This window comes from Rhipicephalus microplus, chromosome 9 (genome assembly GCF_043290135.1).
Source record: "Rhipicephalus microplus isolate Deutch F79 chromosome 9, USDA_Rmic, whole genome shotgun sequence".
Classification (NCBI taxonomy): Eukaryota; Metazoa; Arthropoda; class Arachnida; order Ixodida; family Ixodidae; genus Rhipicephalus; species Rhipicephalus microplus.
In genome coordinates, this window is record NC_134708.1 from 120,345,361 (window position 1) to 120,372,174 (window position 26,814).

General features: G+C 44.4%; 1 protein-coding gene across 5 annotated transcripts in view; it reads right to left on the bottom strand.

Annotated features, from left to right (window-relative positions):
• Positions 1-26,814, bottom strand: part of LOC142772135 (uncharacterized) — a 94,635-nt gene that overhangs the window by 45,347 nt on the left and 22,474 nt on the right. The window lies entirely within an intron of this gene.

Here is a 26,814-nt window from a genome sequence, read left to right on the forward strand (position 1 = left end):
TGAAACACGTTACAAAAAAGACATTTATCTATTACCACCGATCGATGACTCTTTGGACAGGCTACGGCATGCGCGCTACTTCTAGTCAATGAACCTTAAAAGTGGATACTGGCAAATAGAAGTAGATGAGCGTGACCGAGAAAAGACCGCCTTCGTGAAGCCAGACGGGCTTTATGAATTCAAGGTCCTCCCTTTCGGTCTATGCTCAGCCCCAGCCACCTTTCAGAGACGAATGGATACCATTCTGTCCGGCCTGAAATGAAGAACATGCCTTGTGTACCTCGACGATGTGATCGTTTTTTCCGCCACGTTTGAAGAGCATCTAAAGCGGCTACTGTCAGTCCTTCAAGCCATACGGTCCACTGGACTCACACTCAAACCGGAAAAATGCCACTTCAGCTTCGAAGAACTCCAGTTCCTGGGACACGTGATCATTCGCGAAGGTGTGAAGCCTGACCCAGATAAAATGGCAGCCGTCGCAAAGTTCGCAAGGCCTGTTGATAAGAAAGCGGTCAGGCGTTTCCTGGGTCTCTGCGCCTACTACCGGCGATTTACAGCAGGCTTTGCACGCATCGCCTCTCCACTCACCCACCTTACAAGGAAAGACGTTGCATTTGTATGGGGTGAAGAGCAAGAAGCTTCGTTCAACGAGCTGCGACAGCGTCTACAAACTCCACCTGTCCTCGCTCACTTCGACGAGAATGCACCAACACCCATCCAAACAGACGCCAGCAATGTGGGCGTAGGTGCTGTTCTTGTCCAATGCCAAGATCATGTGGAGAGAGTGGTTGCCTATGCTAGCAGAACGTTGACACGCGCCGAGTCCAACTACTGAACAATGGAGAAGGAGTGTCTGGCTATCGTTTCGGCAGTTGCGAAGTTCCGCCCGTACTTATATGGCCGCGCTTTCCAAGTCGTAAGCGACCATCACTCTCTTTGTTGGTTGACCAACCTGAAAGACCCATCTGGACGTTTAGCACGATGGAGCTTACGGCTCCAAGAGTCGACATGGTCATAGTTTACAAGTCCGGAAGGCAATACTTAGACGCCGACTGTTTGTCAAGGTCACCGATTGAATCACCGGCTATAGAGGATGATGAATTCACAGGTTCTTTAGGAGTTGTTGACGCAGCTATCATTTCTCGGCAACAACAAGATGATCGGGAGCTCAACTTGCTTATAGAATTCTTGAACAGACGAGCCGCCAATGCACCAAGAGTGTTTTCGAAGAACTTATCGTCATTCTGTTTACGGGAAGGAATTCTGTACAAAAAGAATTTTTCGTCAAAAGGTAGAAGCTATATGCTGGTAGTTTCTGGAGCTCTCCTCAGCGAAATTTTACAAGCCAGCCATGACAAAGCCACTGCGGGCCACCTTGGTTTCACAAGAACACTGGCACGCATCAAAAAAAATATTACTAACCAAGAATCGCAGCAGAGGTGAAACATTACGTCCGAACATGCATTGACTGCCAGCGGCGCAAGGTACCACCTGTCAAACCAGCTGGGCTATTACATCCTGTGCCCATGCCAGAAACCCCACTTTCTCAAATCTGAATGGATCTGCTGGGCCCATTCCCAACATCGGACGGCGGCAACAAATGGGTTATAGTGGCGACGGACTACCTCACCCGATACGCGGAGACCAAGGCAACCGCGAGTGGCACTGCAGCTGGAGCGGCCCAGTTTTTCATTGAGAACATTGTCCTCAGACATGGTGCTCCAGCTGTCATAACAGACAAAGGTACTGCATTTACAGCTGAGCTTTTGCGCACTGTGCTAACGCTCAGTGGCACAGTGCATAGGAAGACGACAGCTTATTACCCACAAACCAATGGGCTTGCAGAACAGCTTAACAAGACAATCGCTGACATGCTTTGCATGTACGTCGACGTGGAACACAAGAATTGGGACCGAATATTGCCGTACATGACATTCGCGTATAATACGGTGCTAGGAAACAACAAAAATGACGCCGTTCGTACTAATTCATGGCAGAGAAGTTAAAGTTACTACAATGCTTGATGCCATGCTGCCTTACGATTGCAATGATTCAGATACAGACGCCGCAGACTTCACTGAGCACGCCGAGGAAGCAAGGCAGCTTGCCCGCGTCAGAATAATGAACCAGCAGCAACTTGACGCCAAACGGTACAACCTTCGCCATCGATTCGTCATTTATCAACCAGGAGATAGAGTCTGGGTTTGGTTTCCTGTACGACAACGCGGCCTTTCAGAGAAACTCCTACGCCGATACTTCGGACCCCACAAGGTTGTGCGCCGTCTTAGCGACGTGACATACGAAGCCATGCCCGACGTCTCCTCCTGCTCGAAACGTCGCCAGCATCTGCCTGAGACAGTGCACGTGGTCTGCATGAAACTTTACCACTCCCAGTGATGTAAACACCCGCTGGCCGCATCTCTACCTGTTGAGCATCCGGACGACGCTCACTCTGGCGGGAGGGTAATGCCGTGTGCATAGCTGCATTTAGCGGCGAGATAGCGACGACAACGAAGAACGCGGATTTGCTCGAGAGGCGCAGCGCAGACGAGTGAAGAAGACGACAATCTTAGCGGCCTTCTCTGAGAGCGGCTCTACAAGTTCCACTGTCCGTGTTTTTAAATAAACCCCCTGTAATTTATAACCTGCGACAATATTTTAAAAACATAAAAAGTGATTGAAATTTAAAAAGCAGATCCCTACTGATGAGCATGACAGGATGTATTGGGAGTTGCTGACAATATGGAAATAAAAAGTGTCTTTTTCTTAGAACATCTAAACTACTACATTGAACTAGAAAGCGGAGAACCGTTAAGTGGATTTCCACACCTCTCACAGATGGGTTGGTCACTGCCAGACAAAAGATATGAACATGCAGAGTGCGTGTGTCCTTTCTGTAGCCTGTAAGTGTTACTTGTGTGTAGTGTGATCTGGATACTGTTGGCCAATTTGAAAGTATCGCTTTGATAACATGTAGTTTGTTTTCTGTTTGCCTATCCCACAGGCATTGCCAGCATGCCCTGAGCTCCTGTCGTAGGAAAGATCTCATATCAAGGGCAGGGACTGCCATGGATGTACTGGCGGGTGCGTGGTCGTGCGCAGATGCAGCTACCTGGTCTGCCACCACGTTTCCAACTATCTGACGGTGCCCTGGCACCCAGCACGCAATGACATGCGGTTTTAGGGCGAAGATCCTGCATAAAAGAGAGTAAAGCGACACAAGGACAGGTTTTTTATGTTTTTTGAGTATTTTCAAAGCTGTTATGATGCTCAGCGAATCTGTGTATACAACCGCGTATTGTAGTTGCGATTTCTTAATATTGTTATGGAAAAGAAGAGACGCCGTATCGATGAGGCTGGGGATTAGATGTATTTAAAACCAGCAGTGAAGGCGTGACCAGTTCACCAGCGATTGAGCGGAGACAACTTTTCATCTTCCTCGTCCGGCACACACGCGCGTCGTCCCCTAAAATATTAATATGCATGCATGTACCATAACCCCCGGCGGCACAAGCGCCGTCTCGGAGCATCTAAATGTCGTCACTAGGAGAGTTGTAGAGTTTCAAGTGCGCAACATGTACAATATCGGTAGCCTGTTGGGCACATGAAGGCAACGGGGTGGCAGGACCAATTTCATATGTTACAGGAGTAACCACACGAAGGACTCGGTATAGACCTGTGTAGCGAGTAAGCAGTTTTTCTGACAAGCCAACTTGACGGGTCAGAGACCAGAGAAGGACCAAAGAACCGGGTGGAAAGTGTACGTCGCGGTGTCGTTGGTCATACAAATGCCGTTGCTTCTCTTGAGAGGTCAGGAGGCGAGTACGGGTGATTTCACGTGCGTGAGCGGCCCGAGTGATGGCGTCCATGGCATATGCACTGGTTGGTACAGCAGGGGACAGTATGACGGTGTCTAGGGGCAATGTTGGTTCTCGGCCAAACAGCAGAAAAAATGGAGAGTAACCGGCAGTGTCATGGCGCGAAGAATTGTAGGCAAATGTGACGTACGGCAACGCGAGATCCCAGTCGGTGTGGTTGGTAGAAACATACTTAGCGAGCATGTCTGTAAGAGTTCGATTTAGACGCTCCGTGAGTTCATAAGTTTGCGGGTGGTATGACGTAATCAGCTTGTGTCTCGTTTGACAGGACTGCAAGGTGTTGGCTATGACCTTCGACAAAAAGGTGCGGCCACGGTCTTTAAGCAGCTGCCGTGGGGCTCCGTGTTGCAAAATCACGTCCTTGATTAGGATGTCGGCAACATCTGCGGCGCAGCTTGTTGGAAGAACTCGTGTGATGGCATAACGCGTGGCCTAGTCGATGGCCACGGCTATCTACTTGTTACCCGAGGAAGACAAAGGGAAAGGGCCAAGAAGGTCCGAACCAACACGAAAGAACGCTTCTGACGGAATGTCAAGTGGTTGGAGGCGTCCGGCGGGAAGTGTCGATGGTGTTTTGCGGTGCTGACATTTCTTACAAGCCGCAACGCATCTTCTGACTGAGCGTGCAAGCCCTGGCCAAAAGAAGCGTCGGAGTGTTCGGTCGTAAGAGTATGACACACTAAGGTGACCAGAAGTAGGAAGGTCATGAAGTTCATGCAGAACTTCCGAGCGAAGGTGTTTCGGAATGACGAGCAGCAGGGCCGGTCCATCCGGCTCAAAACTTTGGCGGTATAATACACCATCGTGGAGCACGAATGAGCGATGGGACTGATGGAAAGATGGTGATTTGAGGCGCTCAATCATAGCACGCAAGAAAGCATCATGGCGCTGCTCGTCACTGATGCATGTCATTAGTGAAAGGGAAAGGACGCAATGCTCGGTGTCGGCGTCAGGCATAGTGCTCGACTCAGCAACCGGGTAGCGGGACAGGCAGTCTGCATCCTGATGTAGGCGTCCACACTTGTAAGTCATCGTGTAGGTATACTCTTGCAGTCGCAGAGCCCAGCGCCCGAGCCGGCCAGTAGGATCCTTCAGTGACGTAAGCCAACATAGCACGTGATGGTCAGTGATCACAGAAAAATTGCATGTAGAAATATGCCTGAGAGCCATAAATACCGCATGGGCTTCTGTAGTGAAAATGCTTGTTTGGGTGTGCAGCGTACCGGAACTTGAAAAAGATGGGCCAACAGCTGCATAGGACACACCAGTGTGAGACTTTGAAGCAATTGTGAAAAATTCTGGGCACGTGTACTTGTGTTGGAGTTCGAGAAAGTACATGCGAGTATGTAAAGTAGGTGCATGTTTAGTGACATCCACGAAAGATAGATCACAGTCTATGACCTTCCACTGCCACAGTAGCGGATATACTGCTGGAGCCATTAGGCGGTTTCTATAAGTGGCACGGCCGTTTCCTCAGCGAGCCTCCTGTCAAGGAGTGAGTAAGGCTGTCTCACACTAGTGTGGGAGACAAGCACAACGTCATTGTGGTTTTATGACTCAAGCAACAAAGCTCTGCAGCCTGCGTTCCTGAAGCAAAGTGTCACAGCGTACGCATGAGCTCACGTGCAGGTTACCTTATTACTGGGATGCCAGTGCCATTTCTCTCCTCAATTGACTTGACGCAGTGCAAATAAAGTACCAGTGTTTATTATGTGCCTGTTGATGCCACCTTTGTACGAGTGTCACCACATGCTGCATCCTGGTACATGCTGAAAGCTCAGTTATCAAGATGAAAATGTGCCCTGCCCCGGGGTGTCAACGTGGTTGCGTCCAGGTCACACAGTGCTATATCATGAACAAACATTTAACAAGCTGTTATGTATCAATGAATAAACAATCAAGTACTATTATGAAGGCATGTTTCACTGTTGTGTTATACAGATTCATATGATGGACGGATCAGCCATGTCTTAGATGTGAAGCAGCTCCTTGACCAGTCTGTGTAATGCTGTCTGTCCGTGTCTCCGTGCCAACGCGCCGCACTGCGTTGCCCAGCCGCAGTTGTTGTAACAATGTCAAGTAGGTCGTGGCAGCACACGACACCAAACCTGCCTCGTGTCTTTGCGTTTCAAATAAACGTTTACTCGAGTAAAGGCTACACCAAGCTTCACTTCAAACCGAGCTTCGCTTCTGAAGTGACACTGTATTTGTTAGTGATATGTATGTGTTATGTTATAGTCATTTAATCCAATTAGTTATCTCCTGTTTTATCACTTACATGTAAATATATTGAACTACCATAAGTGTATTTGTTAGTGATATGTATGTGTTATGTTATAGTCATTTAATCCAATTAGTTATCTCCTGTTTTATCACTTACATGTAAATATATTGAACTACCATAAGTTTCAATAATAATTTTCATTACGTTCATTTTGTTTTATTCGCTTGCTGTTTTTTCCTTAGTTGCCAATCTTTGTTCTATATTTTTATACATGAATTCACAGGAGCTCCCCCTGATAGTTTTTACTTTGGGACCTCCTTCTGTATTATATCAACTTTTTACTTGCACTGTATTTTATTGAATAAAGAGCTTATCTAAAACCGTTTTTTCAGCAGCCTCGTCGACGCCCATTTCAGCCGGGTCAACGGCGTGCGCACCGCTGCTGCTTTGCAGCCCATCATGGTGTCTTTCGAGAAGACAGTCTATAATTTTTTTCTACATAATGGGGCCAGTAAATAACCCCAAGGTGCAAAAACTGTAATTAACAGAAATAAGTGAACTTTTGCTATGTGATCATGCTCCTACAAGAATACATGTGCTATAATAAGGAAGTTACAAGGGTTTGAACATTAACTTCCGGTAGTTTCAAACGCTCACACAGCCTTGCCAATTTTCTTCCCCATAGGGAGGGGAAGGCGTAGCCAGCATTTGTGAGCCCACCCGCTTCAGCAAGAATATGTGACGTCAACAACTGACATCACCAGCGAGCTCAATCAGTTGCAGTGCACTTCTGCTTGCTGTGCCTCCTGGTTGGGTACTGTTTACAACATCTCTTGCGCTCTGTTGTCGCACATGATTCTTTTATGGATCCCTTCTTTCGCACATGTGTCGAAAGGTTCGTGCGGGATATGGATCCCTATTGTGAAATGCCTTATTGATGCATGGATGAAGGTGACAATGACCTGTCGTGCAGGTGCAGTGCATGCAGTTGCTATGCTGAGTGAGGAATACACGCGCGATGCCTGTGTGGCCAAAACCGCATCACCGCATGGCCAAGAAACAAGCAGCAGTTTCGTAGCAATGGGTGGCAACAGAAACTCACTGATTGGTCTAAACCAGGTCTGAAGAAACAGTTGTCAAAACTGTTTCTTCAGACCTGGTTTAGACCAATCGATGTACTCAACAGTGCGACAAGTTGTTCATGGGCAAAGTTTTGTCACTACGCATACGAGCGGGACTGGTGAGGCAAAAGGCGTGAAAATGATGTTTCGAAATGGAGGGTCTGCACAGTGCACAGTGTTGTAATATTCAGAAAATACAATTGCTGTGGTCTACTGTATGAATTCATGAGCATGTTGGGCGAAAGGGGGGGTCTAAAGAAAAAAAAAAGAGCCCTTTTACTGGCCGTTGAAAAGCAAGGACACCAATGTAGAGCTAATCAAATCAAACAACAAATGCGGTGCACATTTTATCATACTTCACAAAAGTGTACAAAAATATACTCTGTGGGCTATGCCTTTTTCAAATATTGCAACAACACCTATCTTGAGAAAAAGCAAAGATTTGGCCAGATTAGCCATAGCCACGGCCACACATAGAACATCGAGATTGAAATCCACCTTCTTGTGGAGCCGGCTTTTTAAGGTCATTGAAGAGAAAAACTCTTGTACTGGTAACTTACCCTCTAAGTCTAGCCACAAGATCATGCCTGGTAAGCATAAAAAGGCAGCACTCTCCCAACCACCTAGAACTAGTGTGCTTTTTATACCAGAGTAGGTATGTCTAATTGATTCAACAAAAAATTGACGGCAGATTCACGAGGTGAATGATGATGAGATTGGGCGAAGCTCCGGGAAGTAATACCATGAAATTTTCTTCCGTTAACTCGCCTGGCTATATGCGCGCTTTCTCGCCGCTTCCCATTGTCGAACCTTTTCAAGATCTGCTTCGCGACGTTGACGTGCTGCCTCGACCTCTCGTTTCCGTACGGAAAGATCTTGCAGACGCTGACGTGCCACTGCAGCTTCTTGTTCACGTACGGCGGGATCTTGCCGACGCTGCCTTGCTGATGTGGCCTCTCGTTCCCGTACGGAAGGATCTTGCTGACGCTGACATGCCGCTGCAGCTTCTTGTTCACGTATGGCGAGATTTTGCCGACGCTGCCTCGCTGATGTGGCTTCCTGTTCCCGTACAGCAGGATCTTGGCGGCAATGTCGCGCGGCTTTCCAGCACGCTTCTGCCTCGCGTGCTCTCACTTCAGGGTCCTGTCTGCGAGCGCGCGCCGCCACTGCCCTGCGCACCCGCCTTTCGTCATCCTTATTCATACAAGCACACACCGACGGCAACGAGCATTGGCAACTACAAACCTGCATCGATATGGTTTTGATTATAAAACCATTGCTTTAGAAAACACCTGGCGTCTTTCGTTAAGCAGCTGGCATCTTGTTTTTGTTTTGCTTTAGAAACATCTGGCGTTTTTTTGCTTTGCTTTTAGAAAACATGTGGCGTCTTTGGTTGGTTTATTTCATCAATCAACGGCATTTTGAACAAGAATTTTTTATTGTTTAATCACGCACAGGAGAAATCTCACCGGGCACTAACTTGGAGTAAACAATGGCTGCTACTAGGAATGAGAGACAGCAGAAGTTGGCTTTTAACACTTTAATACTTCTAATAACGTTTCCTACTGGAACATGCCATTGGCTTCTATTGAGGAATGACAGGCAGAAGAATTCGGCTTTTAGTTAATGCGTACCCTGCGAATTTTTTTTATTGTTCAACAACGCACAGGAGAAATCTCCCACCGGCACCACCTTGGAGGTCAAAGCGTAAGACCGGTTTCACACTACAACTACGACTACGAGGGACGAACGGGTGCCGCTATAAGGAGCTTCGCCCCTAAAATGCGCAAAAGGATATACTAGAGGAGTTGCCACCTTGGAGTTGCATCGCTAATCACTGTGACTCAAACAGCTTGCGGTGCTGCTCCTGACACGGTCGTTGCTTTGTAAAAAATGAAGTGCGACCAGCTTGATCACATTGCCTGAGTTGACAGTTGCCACCACTGTTTTCTGTGAGGGCGCCACTGTTCACGGACCACAAAGTAAACGCCGGTTCACACCAGAATGTGGTTGGCTTGGGATTTATGATTGTTCATTTCCTTTTTGGTGTACTTTTCCAAATGATCATGTGTGAGTGCATTTTCTTCACATTTTATGTGCCAGTCTAAAGTTCTTTGGCATTAAGCATCTTCAAGATGCCGAATTGCTCAGCCCTGAGACAGTTCCTACATCTAGAGCAATGCTTGAGGATTAACTGGAAAAAAGTTCAGCGACTGCAATACAACCAGACACTTGGCGCCAAAGTTCTCATTTGTACCCCACGTACTTTTCCACCTGCGTGACAGTTGATCACATGCGATTTCAATAGCTGTGACAACTTTATGGAGGAATAAGTTTGCCACCTTGAGAAATGCGAACAAATACATTCACTGAATGCCTTAACTGTAGGGCTATTATGTGGTTCCCTTTGACAGCTTAATGTAACGAGAGACTAAAGTAATTGATATTTTAATTGCAATTAAGCAATGGGAACACACTTCCCTACAGGCCTTCTGCAACGCTAGTCCTCGGGGTGCGATTTTCTTTCTCTAGATAGAAACATGCTGGACTTTTATTTAAAAGGCTCGAGTTAGTACTTTTCTTTACTCAAGGATGTAAACAATGCTTGAGACTGTGAGGAAGGTGATACTGTGGACAGATCATTTTCCATAATTACTTGCTTGAATGGTGATGAGACAATGACCGCATACGACTGCAAAGCAAAGCTTAGGTACCTCGGACAACTAAAGGCACACAGTGGAAGAAAAAGATAACATGATACTGCTTTAGCGCAGCTCACTTTGAGCATGAAGAAAAGATGCTATGCAGTCAAGAAGGGGAAAGACAGACCACATTGTGAGCGCTAACTTCCAACTCTTGTTTATTGTGTACCCTTACAACACAATATAGAGCTCAATCTATGTAACGCCACTAACATTAAAAAACCGTACATGTGTGGCACAGCACACTATCAAGGAAACCTAATTGTGATCTGATCTCAAATTAACAATCCTATATCAATAATATAATAAATCATTTCTTCCTACGGCTATCGATGAGTGGAACGGTTTGACGGACGCTATTGTCAGCGAAAAAGTTGCTTTTAAATTTAGAGATTTATTACTAGCTACCCTTGACTCTTAATCGCTGTTTGTCTTTCCTTTGTTGTTTGTTCTCTGCCGCCTGTATATTTTGGACCGCGAATGGACTGTTGAATATTTCGTTTGACATGCTCTGTTTTATTTTTGTTTTTTGTTGCTACCTGTATGTTTTAGTAACTCAAAAACTGTAACCATGAACTGCATTTTCATTGAAATTTGTACTTGGATTGTTTCCCCCCCCTTATGTAATGCCCCGAGAGAGGCCCTTAAGGGTAAAATAAATGATGATGATGAATGCTTCACAGCACATGCCCCAGAAAATTCAGTTCTTTTTTTAGATAAGGCCACAGATGGCACACTCACATGCAGCTTCCCACATTTTTCAATAGCGTTCGCCTCAATAATTTCCCTTGTCAACAGGTTACGACTGCGGCCCAAGATGACACACTGGTCAAAGAATGGAGTGCATCCATATGTCTTACAATGCATAGCCAAGAAACCACTAGAATAAATCTTGATTTTTACATTGCAAGAGTGCTCGCGCAAGCGGTCATTAACACACCTACCAGTCTGTCCTATGTAAACCACGCCACATGACACCAAGAACATGTAGACAATAGCTAGGGCACATTCAACAAACTTAGTTACATGCTGCTTCCTACCGATGGGTTTTACCTCCTTGGGGTGTGTAAGCTTACATAGACGGCTTAGTTTGCCTGGAGCAGAGAACACTACATGGACATATCCTTTCAGGGCTATGTTTTTCAAATAGTGTGAAATTCGATGTACGTACAGAATGACACTGGTTTTCCAACATTGGGCTCACCATTGGTCTGCAGCCATCCCCCCATACGTGGACCATACAACAAACACTCAGCTGCCGACAACTGCACCAACGCTGGGTAGCCTGCCAAGAATAATTCCTTGCTTTTTTTGCAGAACTAGCGGCCATAGTGTGATGACATGACTTCAACAGGGCATTTCTTCAACATAACCAGGCAATCCCTGGTTTTATCAGCTTTGAATGAGCCGAATCATACTGCAAGAAAAGCCTTTCCGACCGCAATTAATAGCACCAGCAAGTGTGTTCAAAAGAACAAGAGAGACCCATCATTAAGACCCTTACGCCATCGTGTCGCTCATTGCTGCTTTAGTTTGCAAAGTTCATTCACTGGGCTTCTGTGTCCACCGGAAAATTGTTCCGTATGAAGGGGGGGGGGGTGCTCTTTTGTGGCTTTGTCACATCTGCGGGGCACATCGCAAGGGTGTGCAAAATCCTGAAATAGGATCTTCACAGGCAGACAAGGCTATATGGGCAGCTTCTCTTCACACGGTTACGCAGAGAAACGAATCCCTCGTCAATGGACATGAACCTGCACACATTTTCACGCCTGATCGCCCAGAAGACAGAACTTGAGTGGCAGGTCTGCTTGAGACAGCTCAGGAGCCATCTCACTAAAAAAGTTCTCGAACGCTGCAACCGTGTGCACGTGACAAAGCAGGTTAACCTTCGGGCTACATTCATGACGCTCTGTCACTGGGTCCCAAGTTCGCCGTGGGAACCAAGAGAAGACCCAAAGAACTATTCACTTTCGCGGGGCAGGAGTCAAAGTATGCGACAGAGGACGTGGCTTCGCGTCTTATTTCTGAGGGTGTCGACGTGATTGCCCGCTTTAAGGGAGCACGTCCGAAACTCTCGATTAAGTGCGTCGCTGACTACCTGACGGACAATTCTCTATGTGTGCTGCCAGCTGATAAGGAAGGAGGCTTCTGTGTGCTTCCTACAGGGGTGAAATGACGTGTCACTAAACAAGGTAAAGTCTTCAGCTATGCAAGAACTTCAGCCTTACTAAATTAGAGAAGTCCTTAGCAAATATAAAAAGGAACCACCTATTGGTTTATTCAGCGCAAAAACTCATAAAGTTCACGTTCGTCTAAGAGTTATTGTGTCAGATTACGACTCTTGGAAGAAGCCAGTAGAACTGTCTTTACAAGCTAAGCTTAAGTGTTTGTCCACAAAGGACCTTTTTCTGATAAGGAACTTGTATTAAATAATCAATTTTTTAGAAACTAACACTGACAAAGATTACCAAGCATTTTCCATTGACATCAAAGATCTTTTTTTATTCCTTATAAAGACCTGCTCGAAATAGTGGAAATAGTAATGCAGTGCTACTCTTCAAATGAGCTATCAGTAGCGTTCCTGAAACAATGTCTGCCAATGAATCATCGCCAAGTTACATCCTGGATTACTTGGGATCCACGCATGACCGCTGTTTATTCTGCGGAGTAATTCTAGGCATGTTATTGTAACTTCGGCCGCCCCACGAATAAGCTGCACAACTGTGGCACAGTAAATTTGATATGGCACACTTTGGTGCAGTTGGTGCAGGAGTGGAATCAGTGGGAACTATATTTTTTAACAAAGAAAAACGAGCCCTTAAATTTCCATTTCTTTTCTTCACTAAGAGTGAGAGTCTCGTTCTGGTGGGCTGGATGCCTCATGGCAGTATACGTGAGCTCGTAACAAGCTCCTGTGCTTCGCAAAGAGAAAAGGCACAAAAACAATTTCACATTTGCCTCAACGGCTACTACTGTGGCTGACTGACACTCCAACATTTAAATGCACATACTCATTCACAACCCATTAAGTGCAGTGGGAGATGACTGCCACTATGGCTCAATTGCTAGAACACTGGTCGCATTATTTGAAGGTCACAGGTTCGGTCCCTGACAGCGGCAAGATGTCTTTTCGTCCGTTTTTCATTGCATTTACACTAGAACAGCTAAAAATAACACCCTGTATACTTTTTTTGGCGCCAGTGTCTGCTAGTTCTCATTACTATTGTGTGTTAAAACGTCACAGTTTTGCCGCAAGGGCGAAACAATGATTGCGTTAGCAACAACTTGGAATGTAACACTGAGAACCGCTAGCAGATCGAAATGTTCAGGTCGCTGCTCACGCACAAATGAAGCACGAAAGCAACACACACAGGATCAGAGCGAACTAAGATCGTTTACAGCTCGACACACAACATGCTGTTTAAACAAAAACAACACACAAAAAGAAATCAAAGATACAGATATGAGTGCGAACTAACAAGTGTCCTAGTTGTTACTTTGCTGCGTATGAAAGTGCACTCTTTTCGCAAACGGGGGCTGCGCAGCGAGCGAAGTGGCCTTTGTGCACCCGGCAACTAAACGCAATCATTCAGTGAAAGCCGAAGGCACGCGATTTTCGCCCACCACAGGATAAGCGTGCGGATAAGCCCCCTATCACTTCGCGGCGCAAAGCACGCGTAGGAGATGAGTACGCATCGGCGCATTGCGACGAGCTGGGCGCCAAGCTGCCGAGCGCGCTCAGTGCGACATATCATTGATAATGCTGAAAACATGCTATATCCGCCGAGATGGGCACCACCAGCTCTAAGTGGTAGATATAAATAGCTTGCCATTTCAACGCTGAAGGAGGTGCCCTGTTGTGGCTCAGTAGCTAACGCCGTGCGCTCAGGAACGAAAGGTCAGATGTTCAACTCCGCACCCCGGAGTAATTTTCTTATTTACTTTTCTTTCTCATGTTTTTCATATATGTATTATTATTCCCCCATATTAGTATACATACGTATACTAATACGGTGAATGACGACCGACTTTGGCGTTGAAACCAGCCAAGAGTGTCCGCATAATTGCTATCACAATAAAAAAAAAACAAGCCCTCAAGTCCTCACTTCTTTCCTTTGTTCATGGAATTGCCATTCTGGCACTGTGATGCTCCTGACAACATTTGCTAGGGCAGGGTCATGACGTGCCCTTGAAACTGCCGCTCCAATGTTAGTGTTACTGATGCTTGATGCAACACAGCATGGTTCTAAAAAATGAATAACGTTTTTAGGAGATTTCTCTAACTATTTTGTAACTAGCAGTACGAGGATACCATAGACGTAAGGTTCTGGAGTTTCGCCTACAAGTAGTGCCACCTGTAGGAGCAGATTTGAGTAGTGCAAAGTGTGACACCCTTGCAGAGTTAGTGGCACAACCAAATGCAACTAGCGAGTGCGAAACAATGATTGAGCTAAATATTAGGTAAGTTTGCACATCGAACACTCGGAAAAAGTGCTACGAAGTTCTCTCCACTAGTCGGACGCACAGTGGAACATCTATGAATTAATCAAGGGGTTTTACTATGAAGTGCTTGCTAGATAGCTCGCCAGAACAACGACAAAGACAGCAGCAGATGCAAGAGCTCTGCCCGCTACGGAGAAAAACCTCTGTCGACTCTGCTGATACGTTGTGAATTCCCTTAGATGTAAACTACTTCAGTTTTACCTTTTCTGTAACTCGCACAAAACAGAGTGCTAAATTCTCCAAAACCGTCTCACCAAAAGATAAAACAATGTAGGGTGTCCTGTTATTGTTTTGAGCAGCCTTGACAGAGAACTGTGGTAACCTTGGCAATGAAGCTCTGCAGAGCCTCTGTTGCAGTGCACGCTGTGAAACATATAAATGGAGACTCGTGATGAGCATGATAAACATATAATGCACTCCTTATTCACCAATGATCTCAAAGAGTCATCAACCTACAGCATTGCGTACGTACGGTTTGAAGGCTACAAGTTCCAGTTTCAACTAGCAAATGCTAGCACTTGCTTCATACAGGTTAATCGCAAAATGCTGGTCATGACCACCATCACCTTTTCCCTGCCCGTGGTCTTGACAATTGCTGAAGCTATCTCGGAGGCCTAGGTTTCACCTTTCGTTGTACACTGAAAAAGTGAACACGCGCCTATCCTCCTTTGCCATATATGCAAACAGAATACAATCCCCGACAGAACATTTTTGGGTGCGTAATAAAACAGTTCAATGCACAGGCAGTCATTGTGAGATGAATGAAGAATGCAACTGCAATGACACAAATTGCCGGGGCCATTCATGCCGGATAAAGTGAGCTTCGTACCACTGATCGTAAGATTTATTGCTCGCCTATACACTTCATCACTTTGACACCATGTGCATGCCCAAATTTAGTGTATTTAGGCCTCGAACTTCATGTCATGCAGTGCTTGCTACCACTTCCAACTTGCAGCACACCGACATAACTGAAACATCTCCTGCATTGTAGCTGCAGTTCACTTTTATGAGCTTAGTACTTTTCTAAAGTGCGGTTCACTTTTATGAGCTTCCCACTTATATGAAGTGTGGGTGGATTGAAGGAAGAAGCTTGACAAGTCCTTGATTTACAGGAAAATACGCTTCAATGCCATCGAAAAAGACGAAGTAATACACATTCGCATGCAGTTATGACCAAGACGGCGATGAGGGCACTGGTGGTGGCATTTCTCACAGCGCTGCCTGGGCAGAACTTGGGTTTACAGTCTACTCTAAGGGCACAGCATCCCATGCCGAAAATTTCATTTCTTTCAGTGAAACTAGGTCATGACCAACTTAAAGATTGATTGATTGATTGATTGATACATCCCAAAACCGCCATATGAATATGAGAGATGCCGTTGTAGAGGGCTCCAGAAATTTCAACAACCTGTGGTTTTTTAACGTGCACCCAAATCTGAGCACACGGACCTACACCATTTTCGCCTCAATCGAAAATGCAGCTGCCACCACCAAGATTCGATCCTGTGACCCCAAACTAATACAGAACGGAAGAATAATTTACGAATTGACATTTCACAGTTATGATGCTTTGAGGCAAATCAAGCATCATTTATTGATCAGCCTCACATGCTAAAGAATACAACTGATCGTGCAAATCTCAAGTTAGAGTCAGCAGTGGTAAATATCAAGAAAAGTCACAAGTGGATGGAGACACACATCTTGCCATTGCAACCATTTTGTTTTTATAAATATAAGTGTTAATCTTATGCGTACAAAACCTAAAACATCATCAGCCTGACTGCGTCCACTGCAGGACAAAAGCCTCTCCCATGTTCCGCCAGTTAACCCGGTCCTGTGCTTGCTGCTGCCAATTTATACCCGCAAACTTCTTAATCTCGTCTGCCCACCTAACCTTCTGTCTCCCCCTAACCCACTTCCCTTCTCTGGGAATCCAGTTAGTTACCCTTAATGACCAGCGGTTATCCTGTCTACGCGCTACATGCCCGGCCCATGTCCATTTGCTCTTCTTTATTTCAACTATGATATCCTTAACCCCCGTTTGTCCCCTAATCCACTCTGCTCTCTTCTTGTCTCTTAAGGTTACACCTATCATTTTTCTTTCCATTGCTCGCTGCGTCGTCCTCAATTTAAGATGAACCCTCTTTGTAAGTCTCCAGGTTTCTGCTGCGTAGCTAAGTACCGGCAAGATACAGCTGTTACATACCTTCCTCTTGAGGGATAGTGGCAATCTACCTGTCATAATTTGAGAGTGCTTGCCGAATGTACTCCACCCCATTCTTATTCTTCTAGTTACTTCAATCTCGTGGTTAGGCTCTGCGGTTATTACCTGCCCAAAGTAGACATAGTCTTTTACAACTTCAAGTGCACTATTACCTATCTCGAAGCGCTGCTCCTTTCCGAGGTTGTTGTACATTACTTTCGTTTTCTGCAGATTAATCTTAAGACCCACCTTTCTGCTCTCCTTGTCTAACTCCGTAATCATGAGTTGCAATTCGTCCCCTGAGTTACTCAGCAATGCAATGTCATCGGCGAAGCGCAGGTTACTAAGGTATTCTCCATTAACTCTTATCCCTAACTGTTCCTATTCTAGGCTTCTGAAAACCTCCTGTAAGCTCGCGGTAAATAGCATTGGGGAGATTGTGTCCCCCTGCCTTACACCCTTCTTGATTGGTATTCTGTTGCTTTCTTTATGAAGCACTATGATAGCAGTTGATCCCCTGTGGATTTCTTCCAGAATGTTTATATATACTTCATCTACGCCCTGATTCCGCAGTGTCTGCATGAAGGCTGATATTTCTACTGAATCAAGCGCCTTCTCGTAATCTATGAAGGCTATGTATAGTGGTTGGTTATACTCTGAGCATTTCTCTATTACCTGATTGATAGTATGAATGTGGTCAATTGTTGAGTAGCCTGTTCGAAATCCTGCTTGTTCCTTTGGTTGATTGAATTCTAATGTTTTTTTTTACTCTGTTAGCAATTACGTTTGTAAATAGCTTGTATACTACAGAGAGCAAGCTGATCGGCCTGTAATTCTTCAAGTCCTTGTCATCTCCTTTCTTATGTATTAAGATGATGTTAGCGTTCTTCCAAGACTCTGGTACCCTTCCCGTCAGGAGACACCTCGTAAACAGGGTGGCTAGTTTTTCTAACACAATCTGTCCTCCATCTTTCAGCAGATCTGATGTTACCTGATCCTCACCAGCAGCTTTGCCTCTTTGCATGCTCTCCAAAGCTTTTCTGACTTCTTCTATCATTACTGGTGGAGTGTCATCTGGGTTACTGCTAGTTCTTATAGTATTAAGGTCATCGTTGTCTCGGCTACTGTACAGATCTCTGTAAAACTCGTCCGCTATTTTAGCTATCCTATCCATATTGGTAGTTATTTTGCCTTCTTTATGCCTTAGTGCATACATCCGACTTTTGCCTATCCCAAGTTTCCTCTTCACTGCTTTGACTCTTCCTCCGTTTTTCAGAGCGTGTTCAATTCTCTCCATGTTATACCTTCTTACATCGCATACTTTACGCCTATTAATCAACTTTGAAAGCTCTGCCAGTTCTATTTTGTCTGTTGTACTTGACACTTTCATGCTTTGACGCTTCTTAATTAGGTTCTTCGTTTCCTGGGAAAGCTTGCCAGTGTCCTGTCTAACTACCCTGCCTCCAACTTCCACTGCACACTCCATAATGATACTCGTTAGATTATCATTCATTGTATCTACGCTAAGGTTGGTTTCCTCACTAAGAGCCGAGTACCTGTTCTGCAGCGACACTCTGAATTCCTGTACTTTCCCTCTCAGTGATAGCTCATTGATTGGCTTCTTGCGTATCAGTTTCTGTCGTTCCTTCTTCAAGTCTAGGCGAATTCGAGACCGTACCATTCTATGGTCACTGCATCGTACCTTACCAACCACTTCCACATCCTGCACGATTCCTGGGTGTGCAGTCATTATAAAGTCTATTTCGTTCTTATTTTCGCCATTAGGGCTCCTCCATGTCCACTTGCGGTTTTCTCGTTTTCGGTAGAAAGTATTCAAAATACGCAAATTAATGCGTTCTGCGAATTCTACTAGTAGCTCTCCTCTGGCGTTTCTAGTGCCGATGCCATAATCTCCCACTGGCTGGTCTCCAGCCTGCTTCTTCCCTACCTTTGCATTAAAGTCGCCCATCACTATAGTATACTGTGTTTTTACCTTACTCATTGCCGATTCCACGTCTTTATAGAAGCTTTCAACTGAAGCGTCATCATGGGTGGATGTAGGCACGTAAGCCTGTACTGCTTTCATCTTGTATCTTTTATTCAGTTTAATTACAATACCTACCACTCTTTCATTAATGCTATAGTATTCCTCTATGTTGCCAGCTATGTTTCTGTGAATTAGGAACCCCACTCCCAGTTCTCTTCTGTCAGCCAAGCCCCGATAGCAAAAGACATGCCCATTATGTAGCACCGTATAGGCCTCATCTGTCTTCCTAACCTCACTGAGCCCTATGATATCCCATTTAACACCCTCTAGCTCCTCGAGTAGTACAGCTAGACTTCTCTCACTAGATAAGGTTTTAGCGTTAAACGTTGCCAAGTTCAGGTTCCAAAGGCGGCCTGTAGTCCAGAGATTCTTAGCACCCTCTGCTGCGTTGCAGATCTGACCGCTGCCATGATCAGTTGCTTCGCAGCTGCTGGGAACTGAGGGCCATGAGTTATTTGACATATGCATGTGGGAGGTGGTGGCCAGATACTGCACCAGGATGGCGAATCCTTCTCTGGTGAGGGAGTGCATTCCCGGCGGTGATTACTGGTGAGGCCGCACCTCAGGCCTCTTAATGCAACCTATGCTGCAGGACAGTTCTAATAACTTGCAGTGCTTCTCAAAGTTCTCTTGTACATTATGGCCAAAGATTATGGATTTCTGACAACTCTATGGTAAAAAAAAAATGTTTCGAACCTTCAAATGCATTTTTCTCCTTTTGCAGTTTTGTGTGGTCTGTGCTGCTTATGCACGCTAGTTACTATACTAAGAATCTCGGTTTCGGAAGAGCGTACACAAGGTGTGACCAACGCACACATGCAAAGCCATTTGTCGAGTCTTGGAGGTCCTGCAGGGGGCCCTTACAAAATGCAAAAACAGCTGCTCCGACTTACAGAGTTGTGTACGAACGGTTCAAGCACAGCAAGAAAACGTGCATTGCACACGTGTGGCCGGGAAGACTGTGACATGGACCCGTGGAGGAAACTCCTTGGCAGCCTAGCTGCTAGTTCTCGCCCTCAGCTGCGGCAGCATGGAGGAGACCAGGCTGTCCGCGACGTTCATCCCAGCTTTTGTGGCACGCAGGCAGCTTTCATGTACAAGAATAGTAGTTATCAGCTAATAGATTTTATTGGTTATGTAATGTTAGTTAATATTTTGTGAGAAAGTTTGCAGTCAGTGAAGGTTGTGACACTTGTGGGAAGGTGGTTCTAAGATGTACAGGGAATAAACGACTGAAAGACTTAGTGTGACATGACGCGATTCCTACTATATTACGATGAGTAACCCGGTTTGAGATGTACAGAGGCCGAAGTATGAGGTCATTATAAGTGTTGTAAGTTTGAAAATTTTATTGAACAGCGAAAAATGGGCGATTTTTGTCAGTGAGTCAATGGGATAAATGATAAGTTATTTTCCATTGAGGTTGTACTCTTAGTGCGGTTATAGTTAGAGAGGATGAACCTAGCAGAGCTATTTTATACTAGTTCAAGGGAGGTGATAAGGCTAGCATGACTGGGATCCCATATCAGTGGGCTCGGTGGCACCGCCAGGCGCACAATGCTAAATTTCGTGCTCTTCTATGCACAGGTGTTCCTGGGACTGGGTTTGCACAGCGATGCCTCGTTTCCGGCGCCTTTGGGACACATTGCATCTGTGACAACAGCACCGTATCAAGTTGGCCTGGTCCCTGCTACAGCCATATCGCTTTCCCGGTTTGACTCGGCGTCGCGTCACGCTGTCCATCTTGATAGAAGTTTCGGTAACCCAGAAACCCCAGCGACCTACAAGGAACGGAATAAAATGGGGCAACGCCTACGTCCGAGCTTCAGTAGACTCGGTGGCACCACCAGGCGCACGATGCTAAATTTCGTGCTCTTCTATGCACAGGTTGGTAAAAAAAATCATTTCACGGTGTTTCAGAACTGGCTGCGCATGCCTTGTGGTGTTGCTGAGCCCAGGCTGTTTATGGTCATGTTGTGTGGATGCGTCTCGTATAGTTAAGTTACTACTAATTCTGAGCGGTGACGTAGAGGAAAACCCAGGTCCTAGTTCTGATGTAGAGGCTGGTCCCGATTGCCATGTTTTGCAGAAGATTTTAGATGCCGTCACAGAAATTAGGGCTTCCCAAACTGAACTTCAGATCGGAAAGCAGGGCGTTCAAAAGCGCTTGTCTCTCATTGAAAATACACTAGCATCGCTCAACCACTGTAAGGAAAAAGTTGGAAAGTGTGAAGCAACTGTTAATGCGGTTCAAAAGCAAGTCGCACAATTGTGCAGTAAAATGGACAACTTAGAAAACAGAAGCCGTCGTAACAATATCGTGATATACGGCATACCAGAAAATGACGATAAAGGCCCCGAATCTTTGAGGAAATATGTCGAAACCAAATTTTTAGCCATCTACTGAAAGAAAGTAAAGACTGTGGAGCGCATTCATCGTGTTGGCAAAAAAGTAACTGATCGGGATCGTCCCGTCGTACTGCGGTTTTATGACTTTGTTGAAAAGATGGCAATACTGCGCAACTGTTCAAAGTTGAAAGATATGAACATATCGGTTTCCGAAGATTTCTCATATGCAGTCCGTGAAACACGCAGGAAATAATGGGAGTCCTGAAAATTTAACCGAGAGAGCGGCGATAAGGTTGTGCTTCTTTTCAATAAGCTGCAAATAAATTACATGCTCTACGTTTGGGATAGGCACGTGGGAAAGAGGATACCTCTGCAGCCGGCGTGTTCCCAAACTGCTGGCCGCAAAGGCAGTAGTTCAACTATATGAAGCCAAGCAAACACGCCATCATTTTATTTGTTGTGTTTCGATGCCAGAAGTATATTGAACAAAACGGACAAACTAGAGGAGATCTTGCTGGCTTTTGCACCTGATATTTGGTTATTACCGAAACGTGGCTTCATCCCAGTATCCATGATTCAGAAATAATTTCACAAGGCTATAGCCTACTTCGCAAGGACTATGACAGCCGCAGAGGTGGAGTGGCTATCGCTATAAAAGATGGTTTAGCGTTCGATGAAGAACATGGTATACCGAACCACGAGAGTCTGTGGTGCACTGTAAAATTTCAAACCACACCTCTACTAATAGGTGGAGTATACAAACGGCCTGGGGCACCTGAATTTTATCTTACGGAACTGCACAACTATATCCTCGCAAAAATGCATGATCGGACGAAGCTGGTACTTGTTGGCGACTTCAACTTGGCAGGAATAGACTGGGAATACCTAACCACCAGCAATAGAGAGGCAAATAGCTGCGAGCAACTTCTGGATACTATGCTAAGTTTCTCGTCATCTCAATGCGTAACACAAGCCACACACATTAAAGGCCTGGCTTCCAACATCTTAGACCCTGCTTTATATTCTAGCTCAATAAATGCTCAAGTTATGGTGAAAGATGGAATCTCCGATCATAAAATGGTTTTATTTGAATTTCCCAATCTTGGCCCGGCAAAAAGTGACAATGAAAATTCCCATATATTTATTAAATATTATTCCAGAGCAGCCGATGAAAGTATTATTGATTACCTCGAAATGCAGTTAGACGATTTTTACACTGAACCTTCCGATGATGTTGACAACTTGTAGTTAAAATTTAAGGCAGCAATTTTTCACTGTGATGACACCTACATTCCTACGAAACGTAAAAGGACAAAACGAAGTACTCCTTGGATAATGCGAGAAATAATTCACAAGAAACGGAAGTCGAAAAGAATGCGGAAGCGTAAATGCGATCCAGCTGTAATAAGTCAGTGCTACGAAGAATTTAAAAGCCTGTTCGCGAACCTATTTTTTTTCCACACACCCTAACCGACTTTATGACAGCACAGCTGAGGAAATTTCGGCGTTACCTAGCTAAGCCAGACAGTCAAATCCGTAAGATGGAAATCAACGCCATTGTTACTGAAAATACGCACGCAATAGCTAACTCGTTCAATTCTTTTTTGCAATCGGTATTCACCCAAGCATGCCCAGTCCAAGGACCACTTCTTTAACGTGACTCGGCCATGCCGGAAATCGAGATAACCGAACAAGGTATCTTGAACCTGCTTTTACAACTTAATGTTAAGAAATCACCGGGATCAGATAAAACCCTAAATGCGTTTCTTAGGGCGTTATGCGGAACAGCTTGCTTCTTTTTTGTTTAAAATATTTATGCTTTCACTGAAAACTGGTGCACTACCGAGAGACTGGCTACGCGCAAGAATAATCCCGATCCACAAAAGTGGTAACAGATTTCTGGTGGACACGTATCGACCCATATCGCTGACGACCTACTGTTGTAAATTAATGGGGCACGTCCTCAACAAAGCCATTATAAATTACTTAGAATCTAACAATATGCTGTACACATAGCAACATGGCTTCCCTAGGGGTCTCTCCATGGTAACACAACTTGCAAAAATAGCGCATGACTTCGCTGGCATAATTGGCTCCAAACTTCAGGCTGACGCAATATTCATAGACTTTTGGAAAGCCTTCGACCGTGTGCCTCATTCCAAATTAATAGCCAAGCTTGAATCCTTTGGAATTAATAGCAAAATAATTGCATGGATCTCGGCCTACTTAACCAATCGCTCCCAGTATGTAACTTTAAACAACGTAGACTCTGACTGCTTCAGTGTTTTGTCCGGTGTACCCCAAGGGTCTGTTTTGGGGCCAACATTATTTATTGTTTGCGTTAATGACATCTCTTCTTGTGCGGAACCAGGTGTAACATTGCGACTGTTCGCAGATGACTGCGTCATTTACACTACAACACGCTGTATTGATGACAAATTAAAGCTCAATTCTTTTATTTATTTATTTATTTATCGTACCCTCAGGGCCCGAGGGCATTACAGAGGGGAGTGGAGATATACATAACAGAAGCAATGTAAAACAGCCAAGAAAAAACTCACAGCAGATAAGTAAGTGAAATAAAGTCGGCATAAATGACAACAATTTATAAGGAAAAACATATACTAACAATAATAACCTTATATATACACACATATATACTACATATATACAAACATATATATATATATATACACAAACATATAGAGAAGATTAATAGTTTCACGAAACATACTTTTATCAGTTATATAAGCGATATCATGGGGAAGATCATTCCAACTGACACAAGTTCTGGGTATGAATGAGTCATGAAAACATTTGGTGTGACATGATGGAACTGCAACTTTATTGCGGTGATCAATTCGAGCTGTTATGTATGATGGCCTTGTTAATAATTTCTGTTGCAGATAGCTGTTGTAATAAATTTTGTGAAAAAGACATAATGAAGCTACTGACCTGCGATGAGAAAGAGGAGGGAGTGATAAACTTAATTTCATGGCGGTTACGCTGCTTGTTCGGTGATAGTTGGAGAGTATTAAACGGCAGGCACTGTTCTGCACAGCTTCTAAATCGGAAATGAGCGATTCAATGCCAGTGCTTCAGACAGATGCAGAATACTCTAATTTTGAGCGAACCAGTATTTTATAAAGTAATAGTTTTATTGAACTGGATGAATGAGAGAAATTCCTGCGAATATACCCAAGCATGCGGTCGGCGTTATTTATGATATAATGAATATGAGTTTTCCAAGACAGGTTAGAAGAAATGTGAACACCCAGGTACTTATAAGTGAGTACAGCTTCAAGAAAGACATTGTTAATGTGGTAAGTGGAAGCTGGGCTAGAATTTCGAGAAATGTGCATGTGCTTACACTTATTAATGTTTAGTTTCATGTTCCAAGTGTTGCACCAGTCCATGACCTTGTTAATGTCGGATTGAAGGCAAGAGACATCGTTATTGTCGTTAATTTCCCGATAAATAACACAATCATCTGTAAAAAGATTAATTGAAGAAGAAATATTTGTCGTTAAGTCATTTATATAGGTTAGAAACAGAAGGGGCCCGAGAACGGACCCCTGAGGTACACCAGAACGGACTGGTAAAGGATGTGAGTCAAAGTTGTTTGCTGTTACGAATTGTGAGCAGTTTGAAAGAAAACAGATTAACAATGCAAATACATTAGGGTCAATGTCAAGATTACATAGTTTAAGAAATAGGAGTTCATGCGAAACTTTGTGAAAGGCTTTCGAAAAATCCAAATATATACAGTCTGCCAGAGATCCGTGATCGAGGATGCAATGAAGTTCATGCGTGAAACATATCAGTTGGGTTTCGCATGAAAATGACTTACGGAATCCGTGCTGGGCTATAGTGGAAAAAGAATTCGATTCTAAGAAAGAGACGAGTTGAGAGTATATGACGTGCTCCATGATACTATACTACTATATAAAAGTATACTAGTGAGAGAAATACTAGTGAGAGAAATACTAGTGAGAGAAGTATACTAGTGAGAGAAGTGAGAGAAGAGAAGTGAGAGAAATACTAGTGAGAGAAGTATACTATATAAAAGTATACTAGTGAGAGAAATGGGACGAAAGTTGTCAGGGCAATGTATATTTCCAGACTTGTGCAGAGGAATCACCTTCCCAACTTCCATTCATTGGGAATACAACCTGTTTCAAGAGATTGTTCAAACAGTTTATTAAGAATTATGGAACAATACAACTTTGTATTAATCAAGAATTTGGAATTTATGTGGTCAATGCCACAAGAAGGAGAAATTTTAATCTTCTGAATGCCGGATACTTCAAAAATAACAGGGTCCATAGGAGGAACTTCAAAACCAGGATAGTTAAAATTATCGCAAGAAACATCATTAGAAAAAGCCACCGCAAAAACATTGTTGAGAACAGAAGCACATTCGTGTGACGGGACTGCAACATCATCAGTAGATGTAAGTAAGAATGTGGTGGTGTATTTCTTGTTTATTACATTCCAAAATTGTTTAGGATTGTTAATAAGCATAGCAGGCAAAGTGTGGTTGTTGAACGTGTCCTTGGCGCTCTTATGCAGCTTTGTACTCAGCAGCCACGAAAAAATAGGATTCCCATTGCACCTCAAAATTCATAACCTTTGCAGAGCGAAATAAACATTTCTTTTTATTGGACAGTCTTTTCAAATACTTATTAAACCAAGGTGATTCTCTCTCACACCTCAAAGATTTGAGCGGCACAAAAGGGTCAATAAGACGCTCAATAATGCCCTTAAACAATTCCCAATTAGTGTCCACAGAGTGCAGTGAAAACTCCCGCAAGTAATCATCGAGAAAAAGAGCTAGCTCACGATTCATCGCCTTGTAGTCAGCACGTTTATAGCCTCTAATATATTTTCTCTGATTGATGTGTTTACAGACAGGAGTTTCAAGATCAAAATGGAGTGACGAATGATCACTGAGACCAGGTAGATACACGAGTGAAGAGATAAGATGCGGTACGTTAGTTAGAACAAGATCTAAAATGCTGGATGTGGCTGAGGTAGTTCGAGTAGGTTCAGAGACAAGTTGTGACAGGTTGAAGTCTAGACAAGTCATCAAAAACTTGTTACATTCAGTCGAGAAAGGGCTAGGATAAGGCGATGCATTATTCACACAATCGAGGGGTAGTTGAAATCCCCAGCTAAAAGGATAGGAGTGTTGGGAAAACGTACAGTGATCATGTTAAGCGCGTCATGCAATACATCAACGAAAGTGGGACACGAAGACGGAGGACGGTAACATATGCCCAAGATCAACTTCTTAAAACGTACGCAAAGCTCAACCCAGACTAGTTCTAGGTTACTTGGGGAATTAATGGGCAACGCAACAAAATTATCTGCAACAGCTATCAAAACACCACCACCACACCTTTGGCCTCTGTCGAAGCGGAATACGTCGAACTTCTTTTTGCAATCAAACAATTCCATACTCGTTACCTCAAAAGAAAGCCTTGTTTCAGTCAACAAAACATCAGCATCATTCATCAGCAAACAACATCAACATCAATCGATTATAGAGTCAAGTTCATCGCGCTTTGGTAATAAACTTCTAATATTTGTAAAAGGAAAAGAGACAGAATTCGCGGCAGTAGGCGCTAAACCACTGCCCCTCGCGCAACCCTACAGCGCAGGGTGCGGTAGAACAGTGACATCACGGTTTAACTGCTGACTCTGGACCAGCGGACGAGCAGAGCGATCAGTATGCTCAGTACGTGACAAGTCACAGATACTCGAATTGTCGATATTGTGACG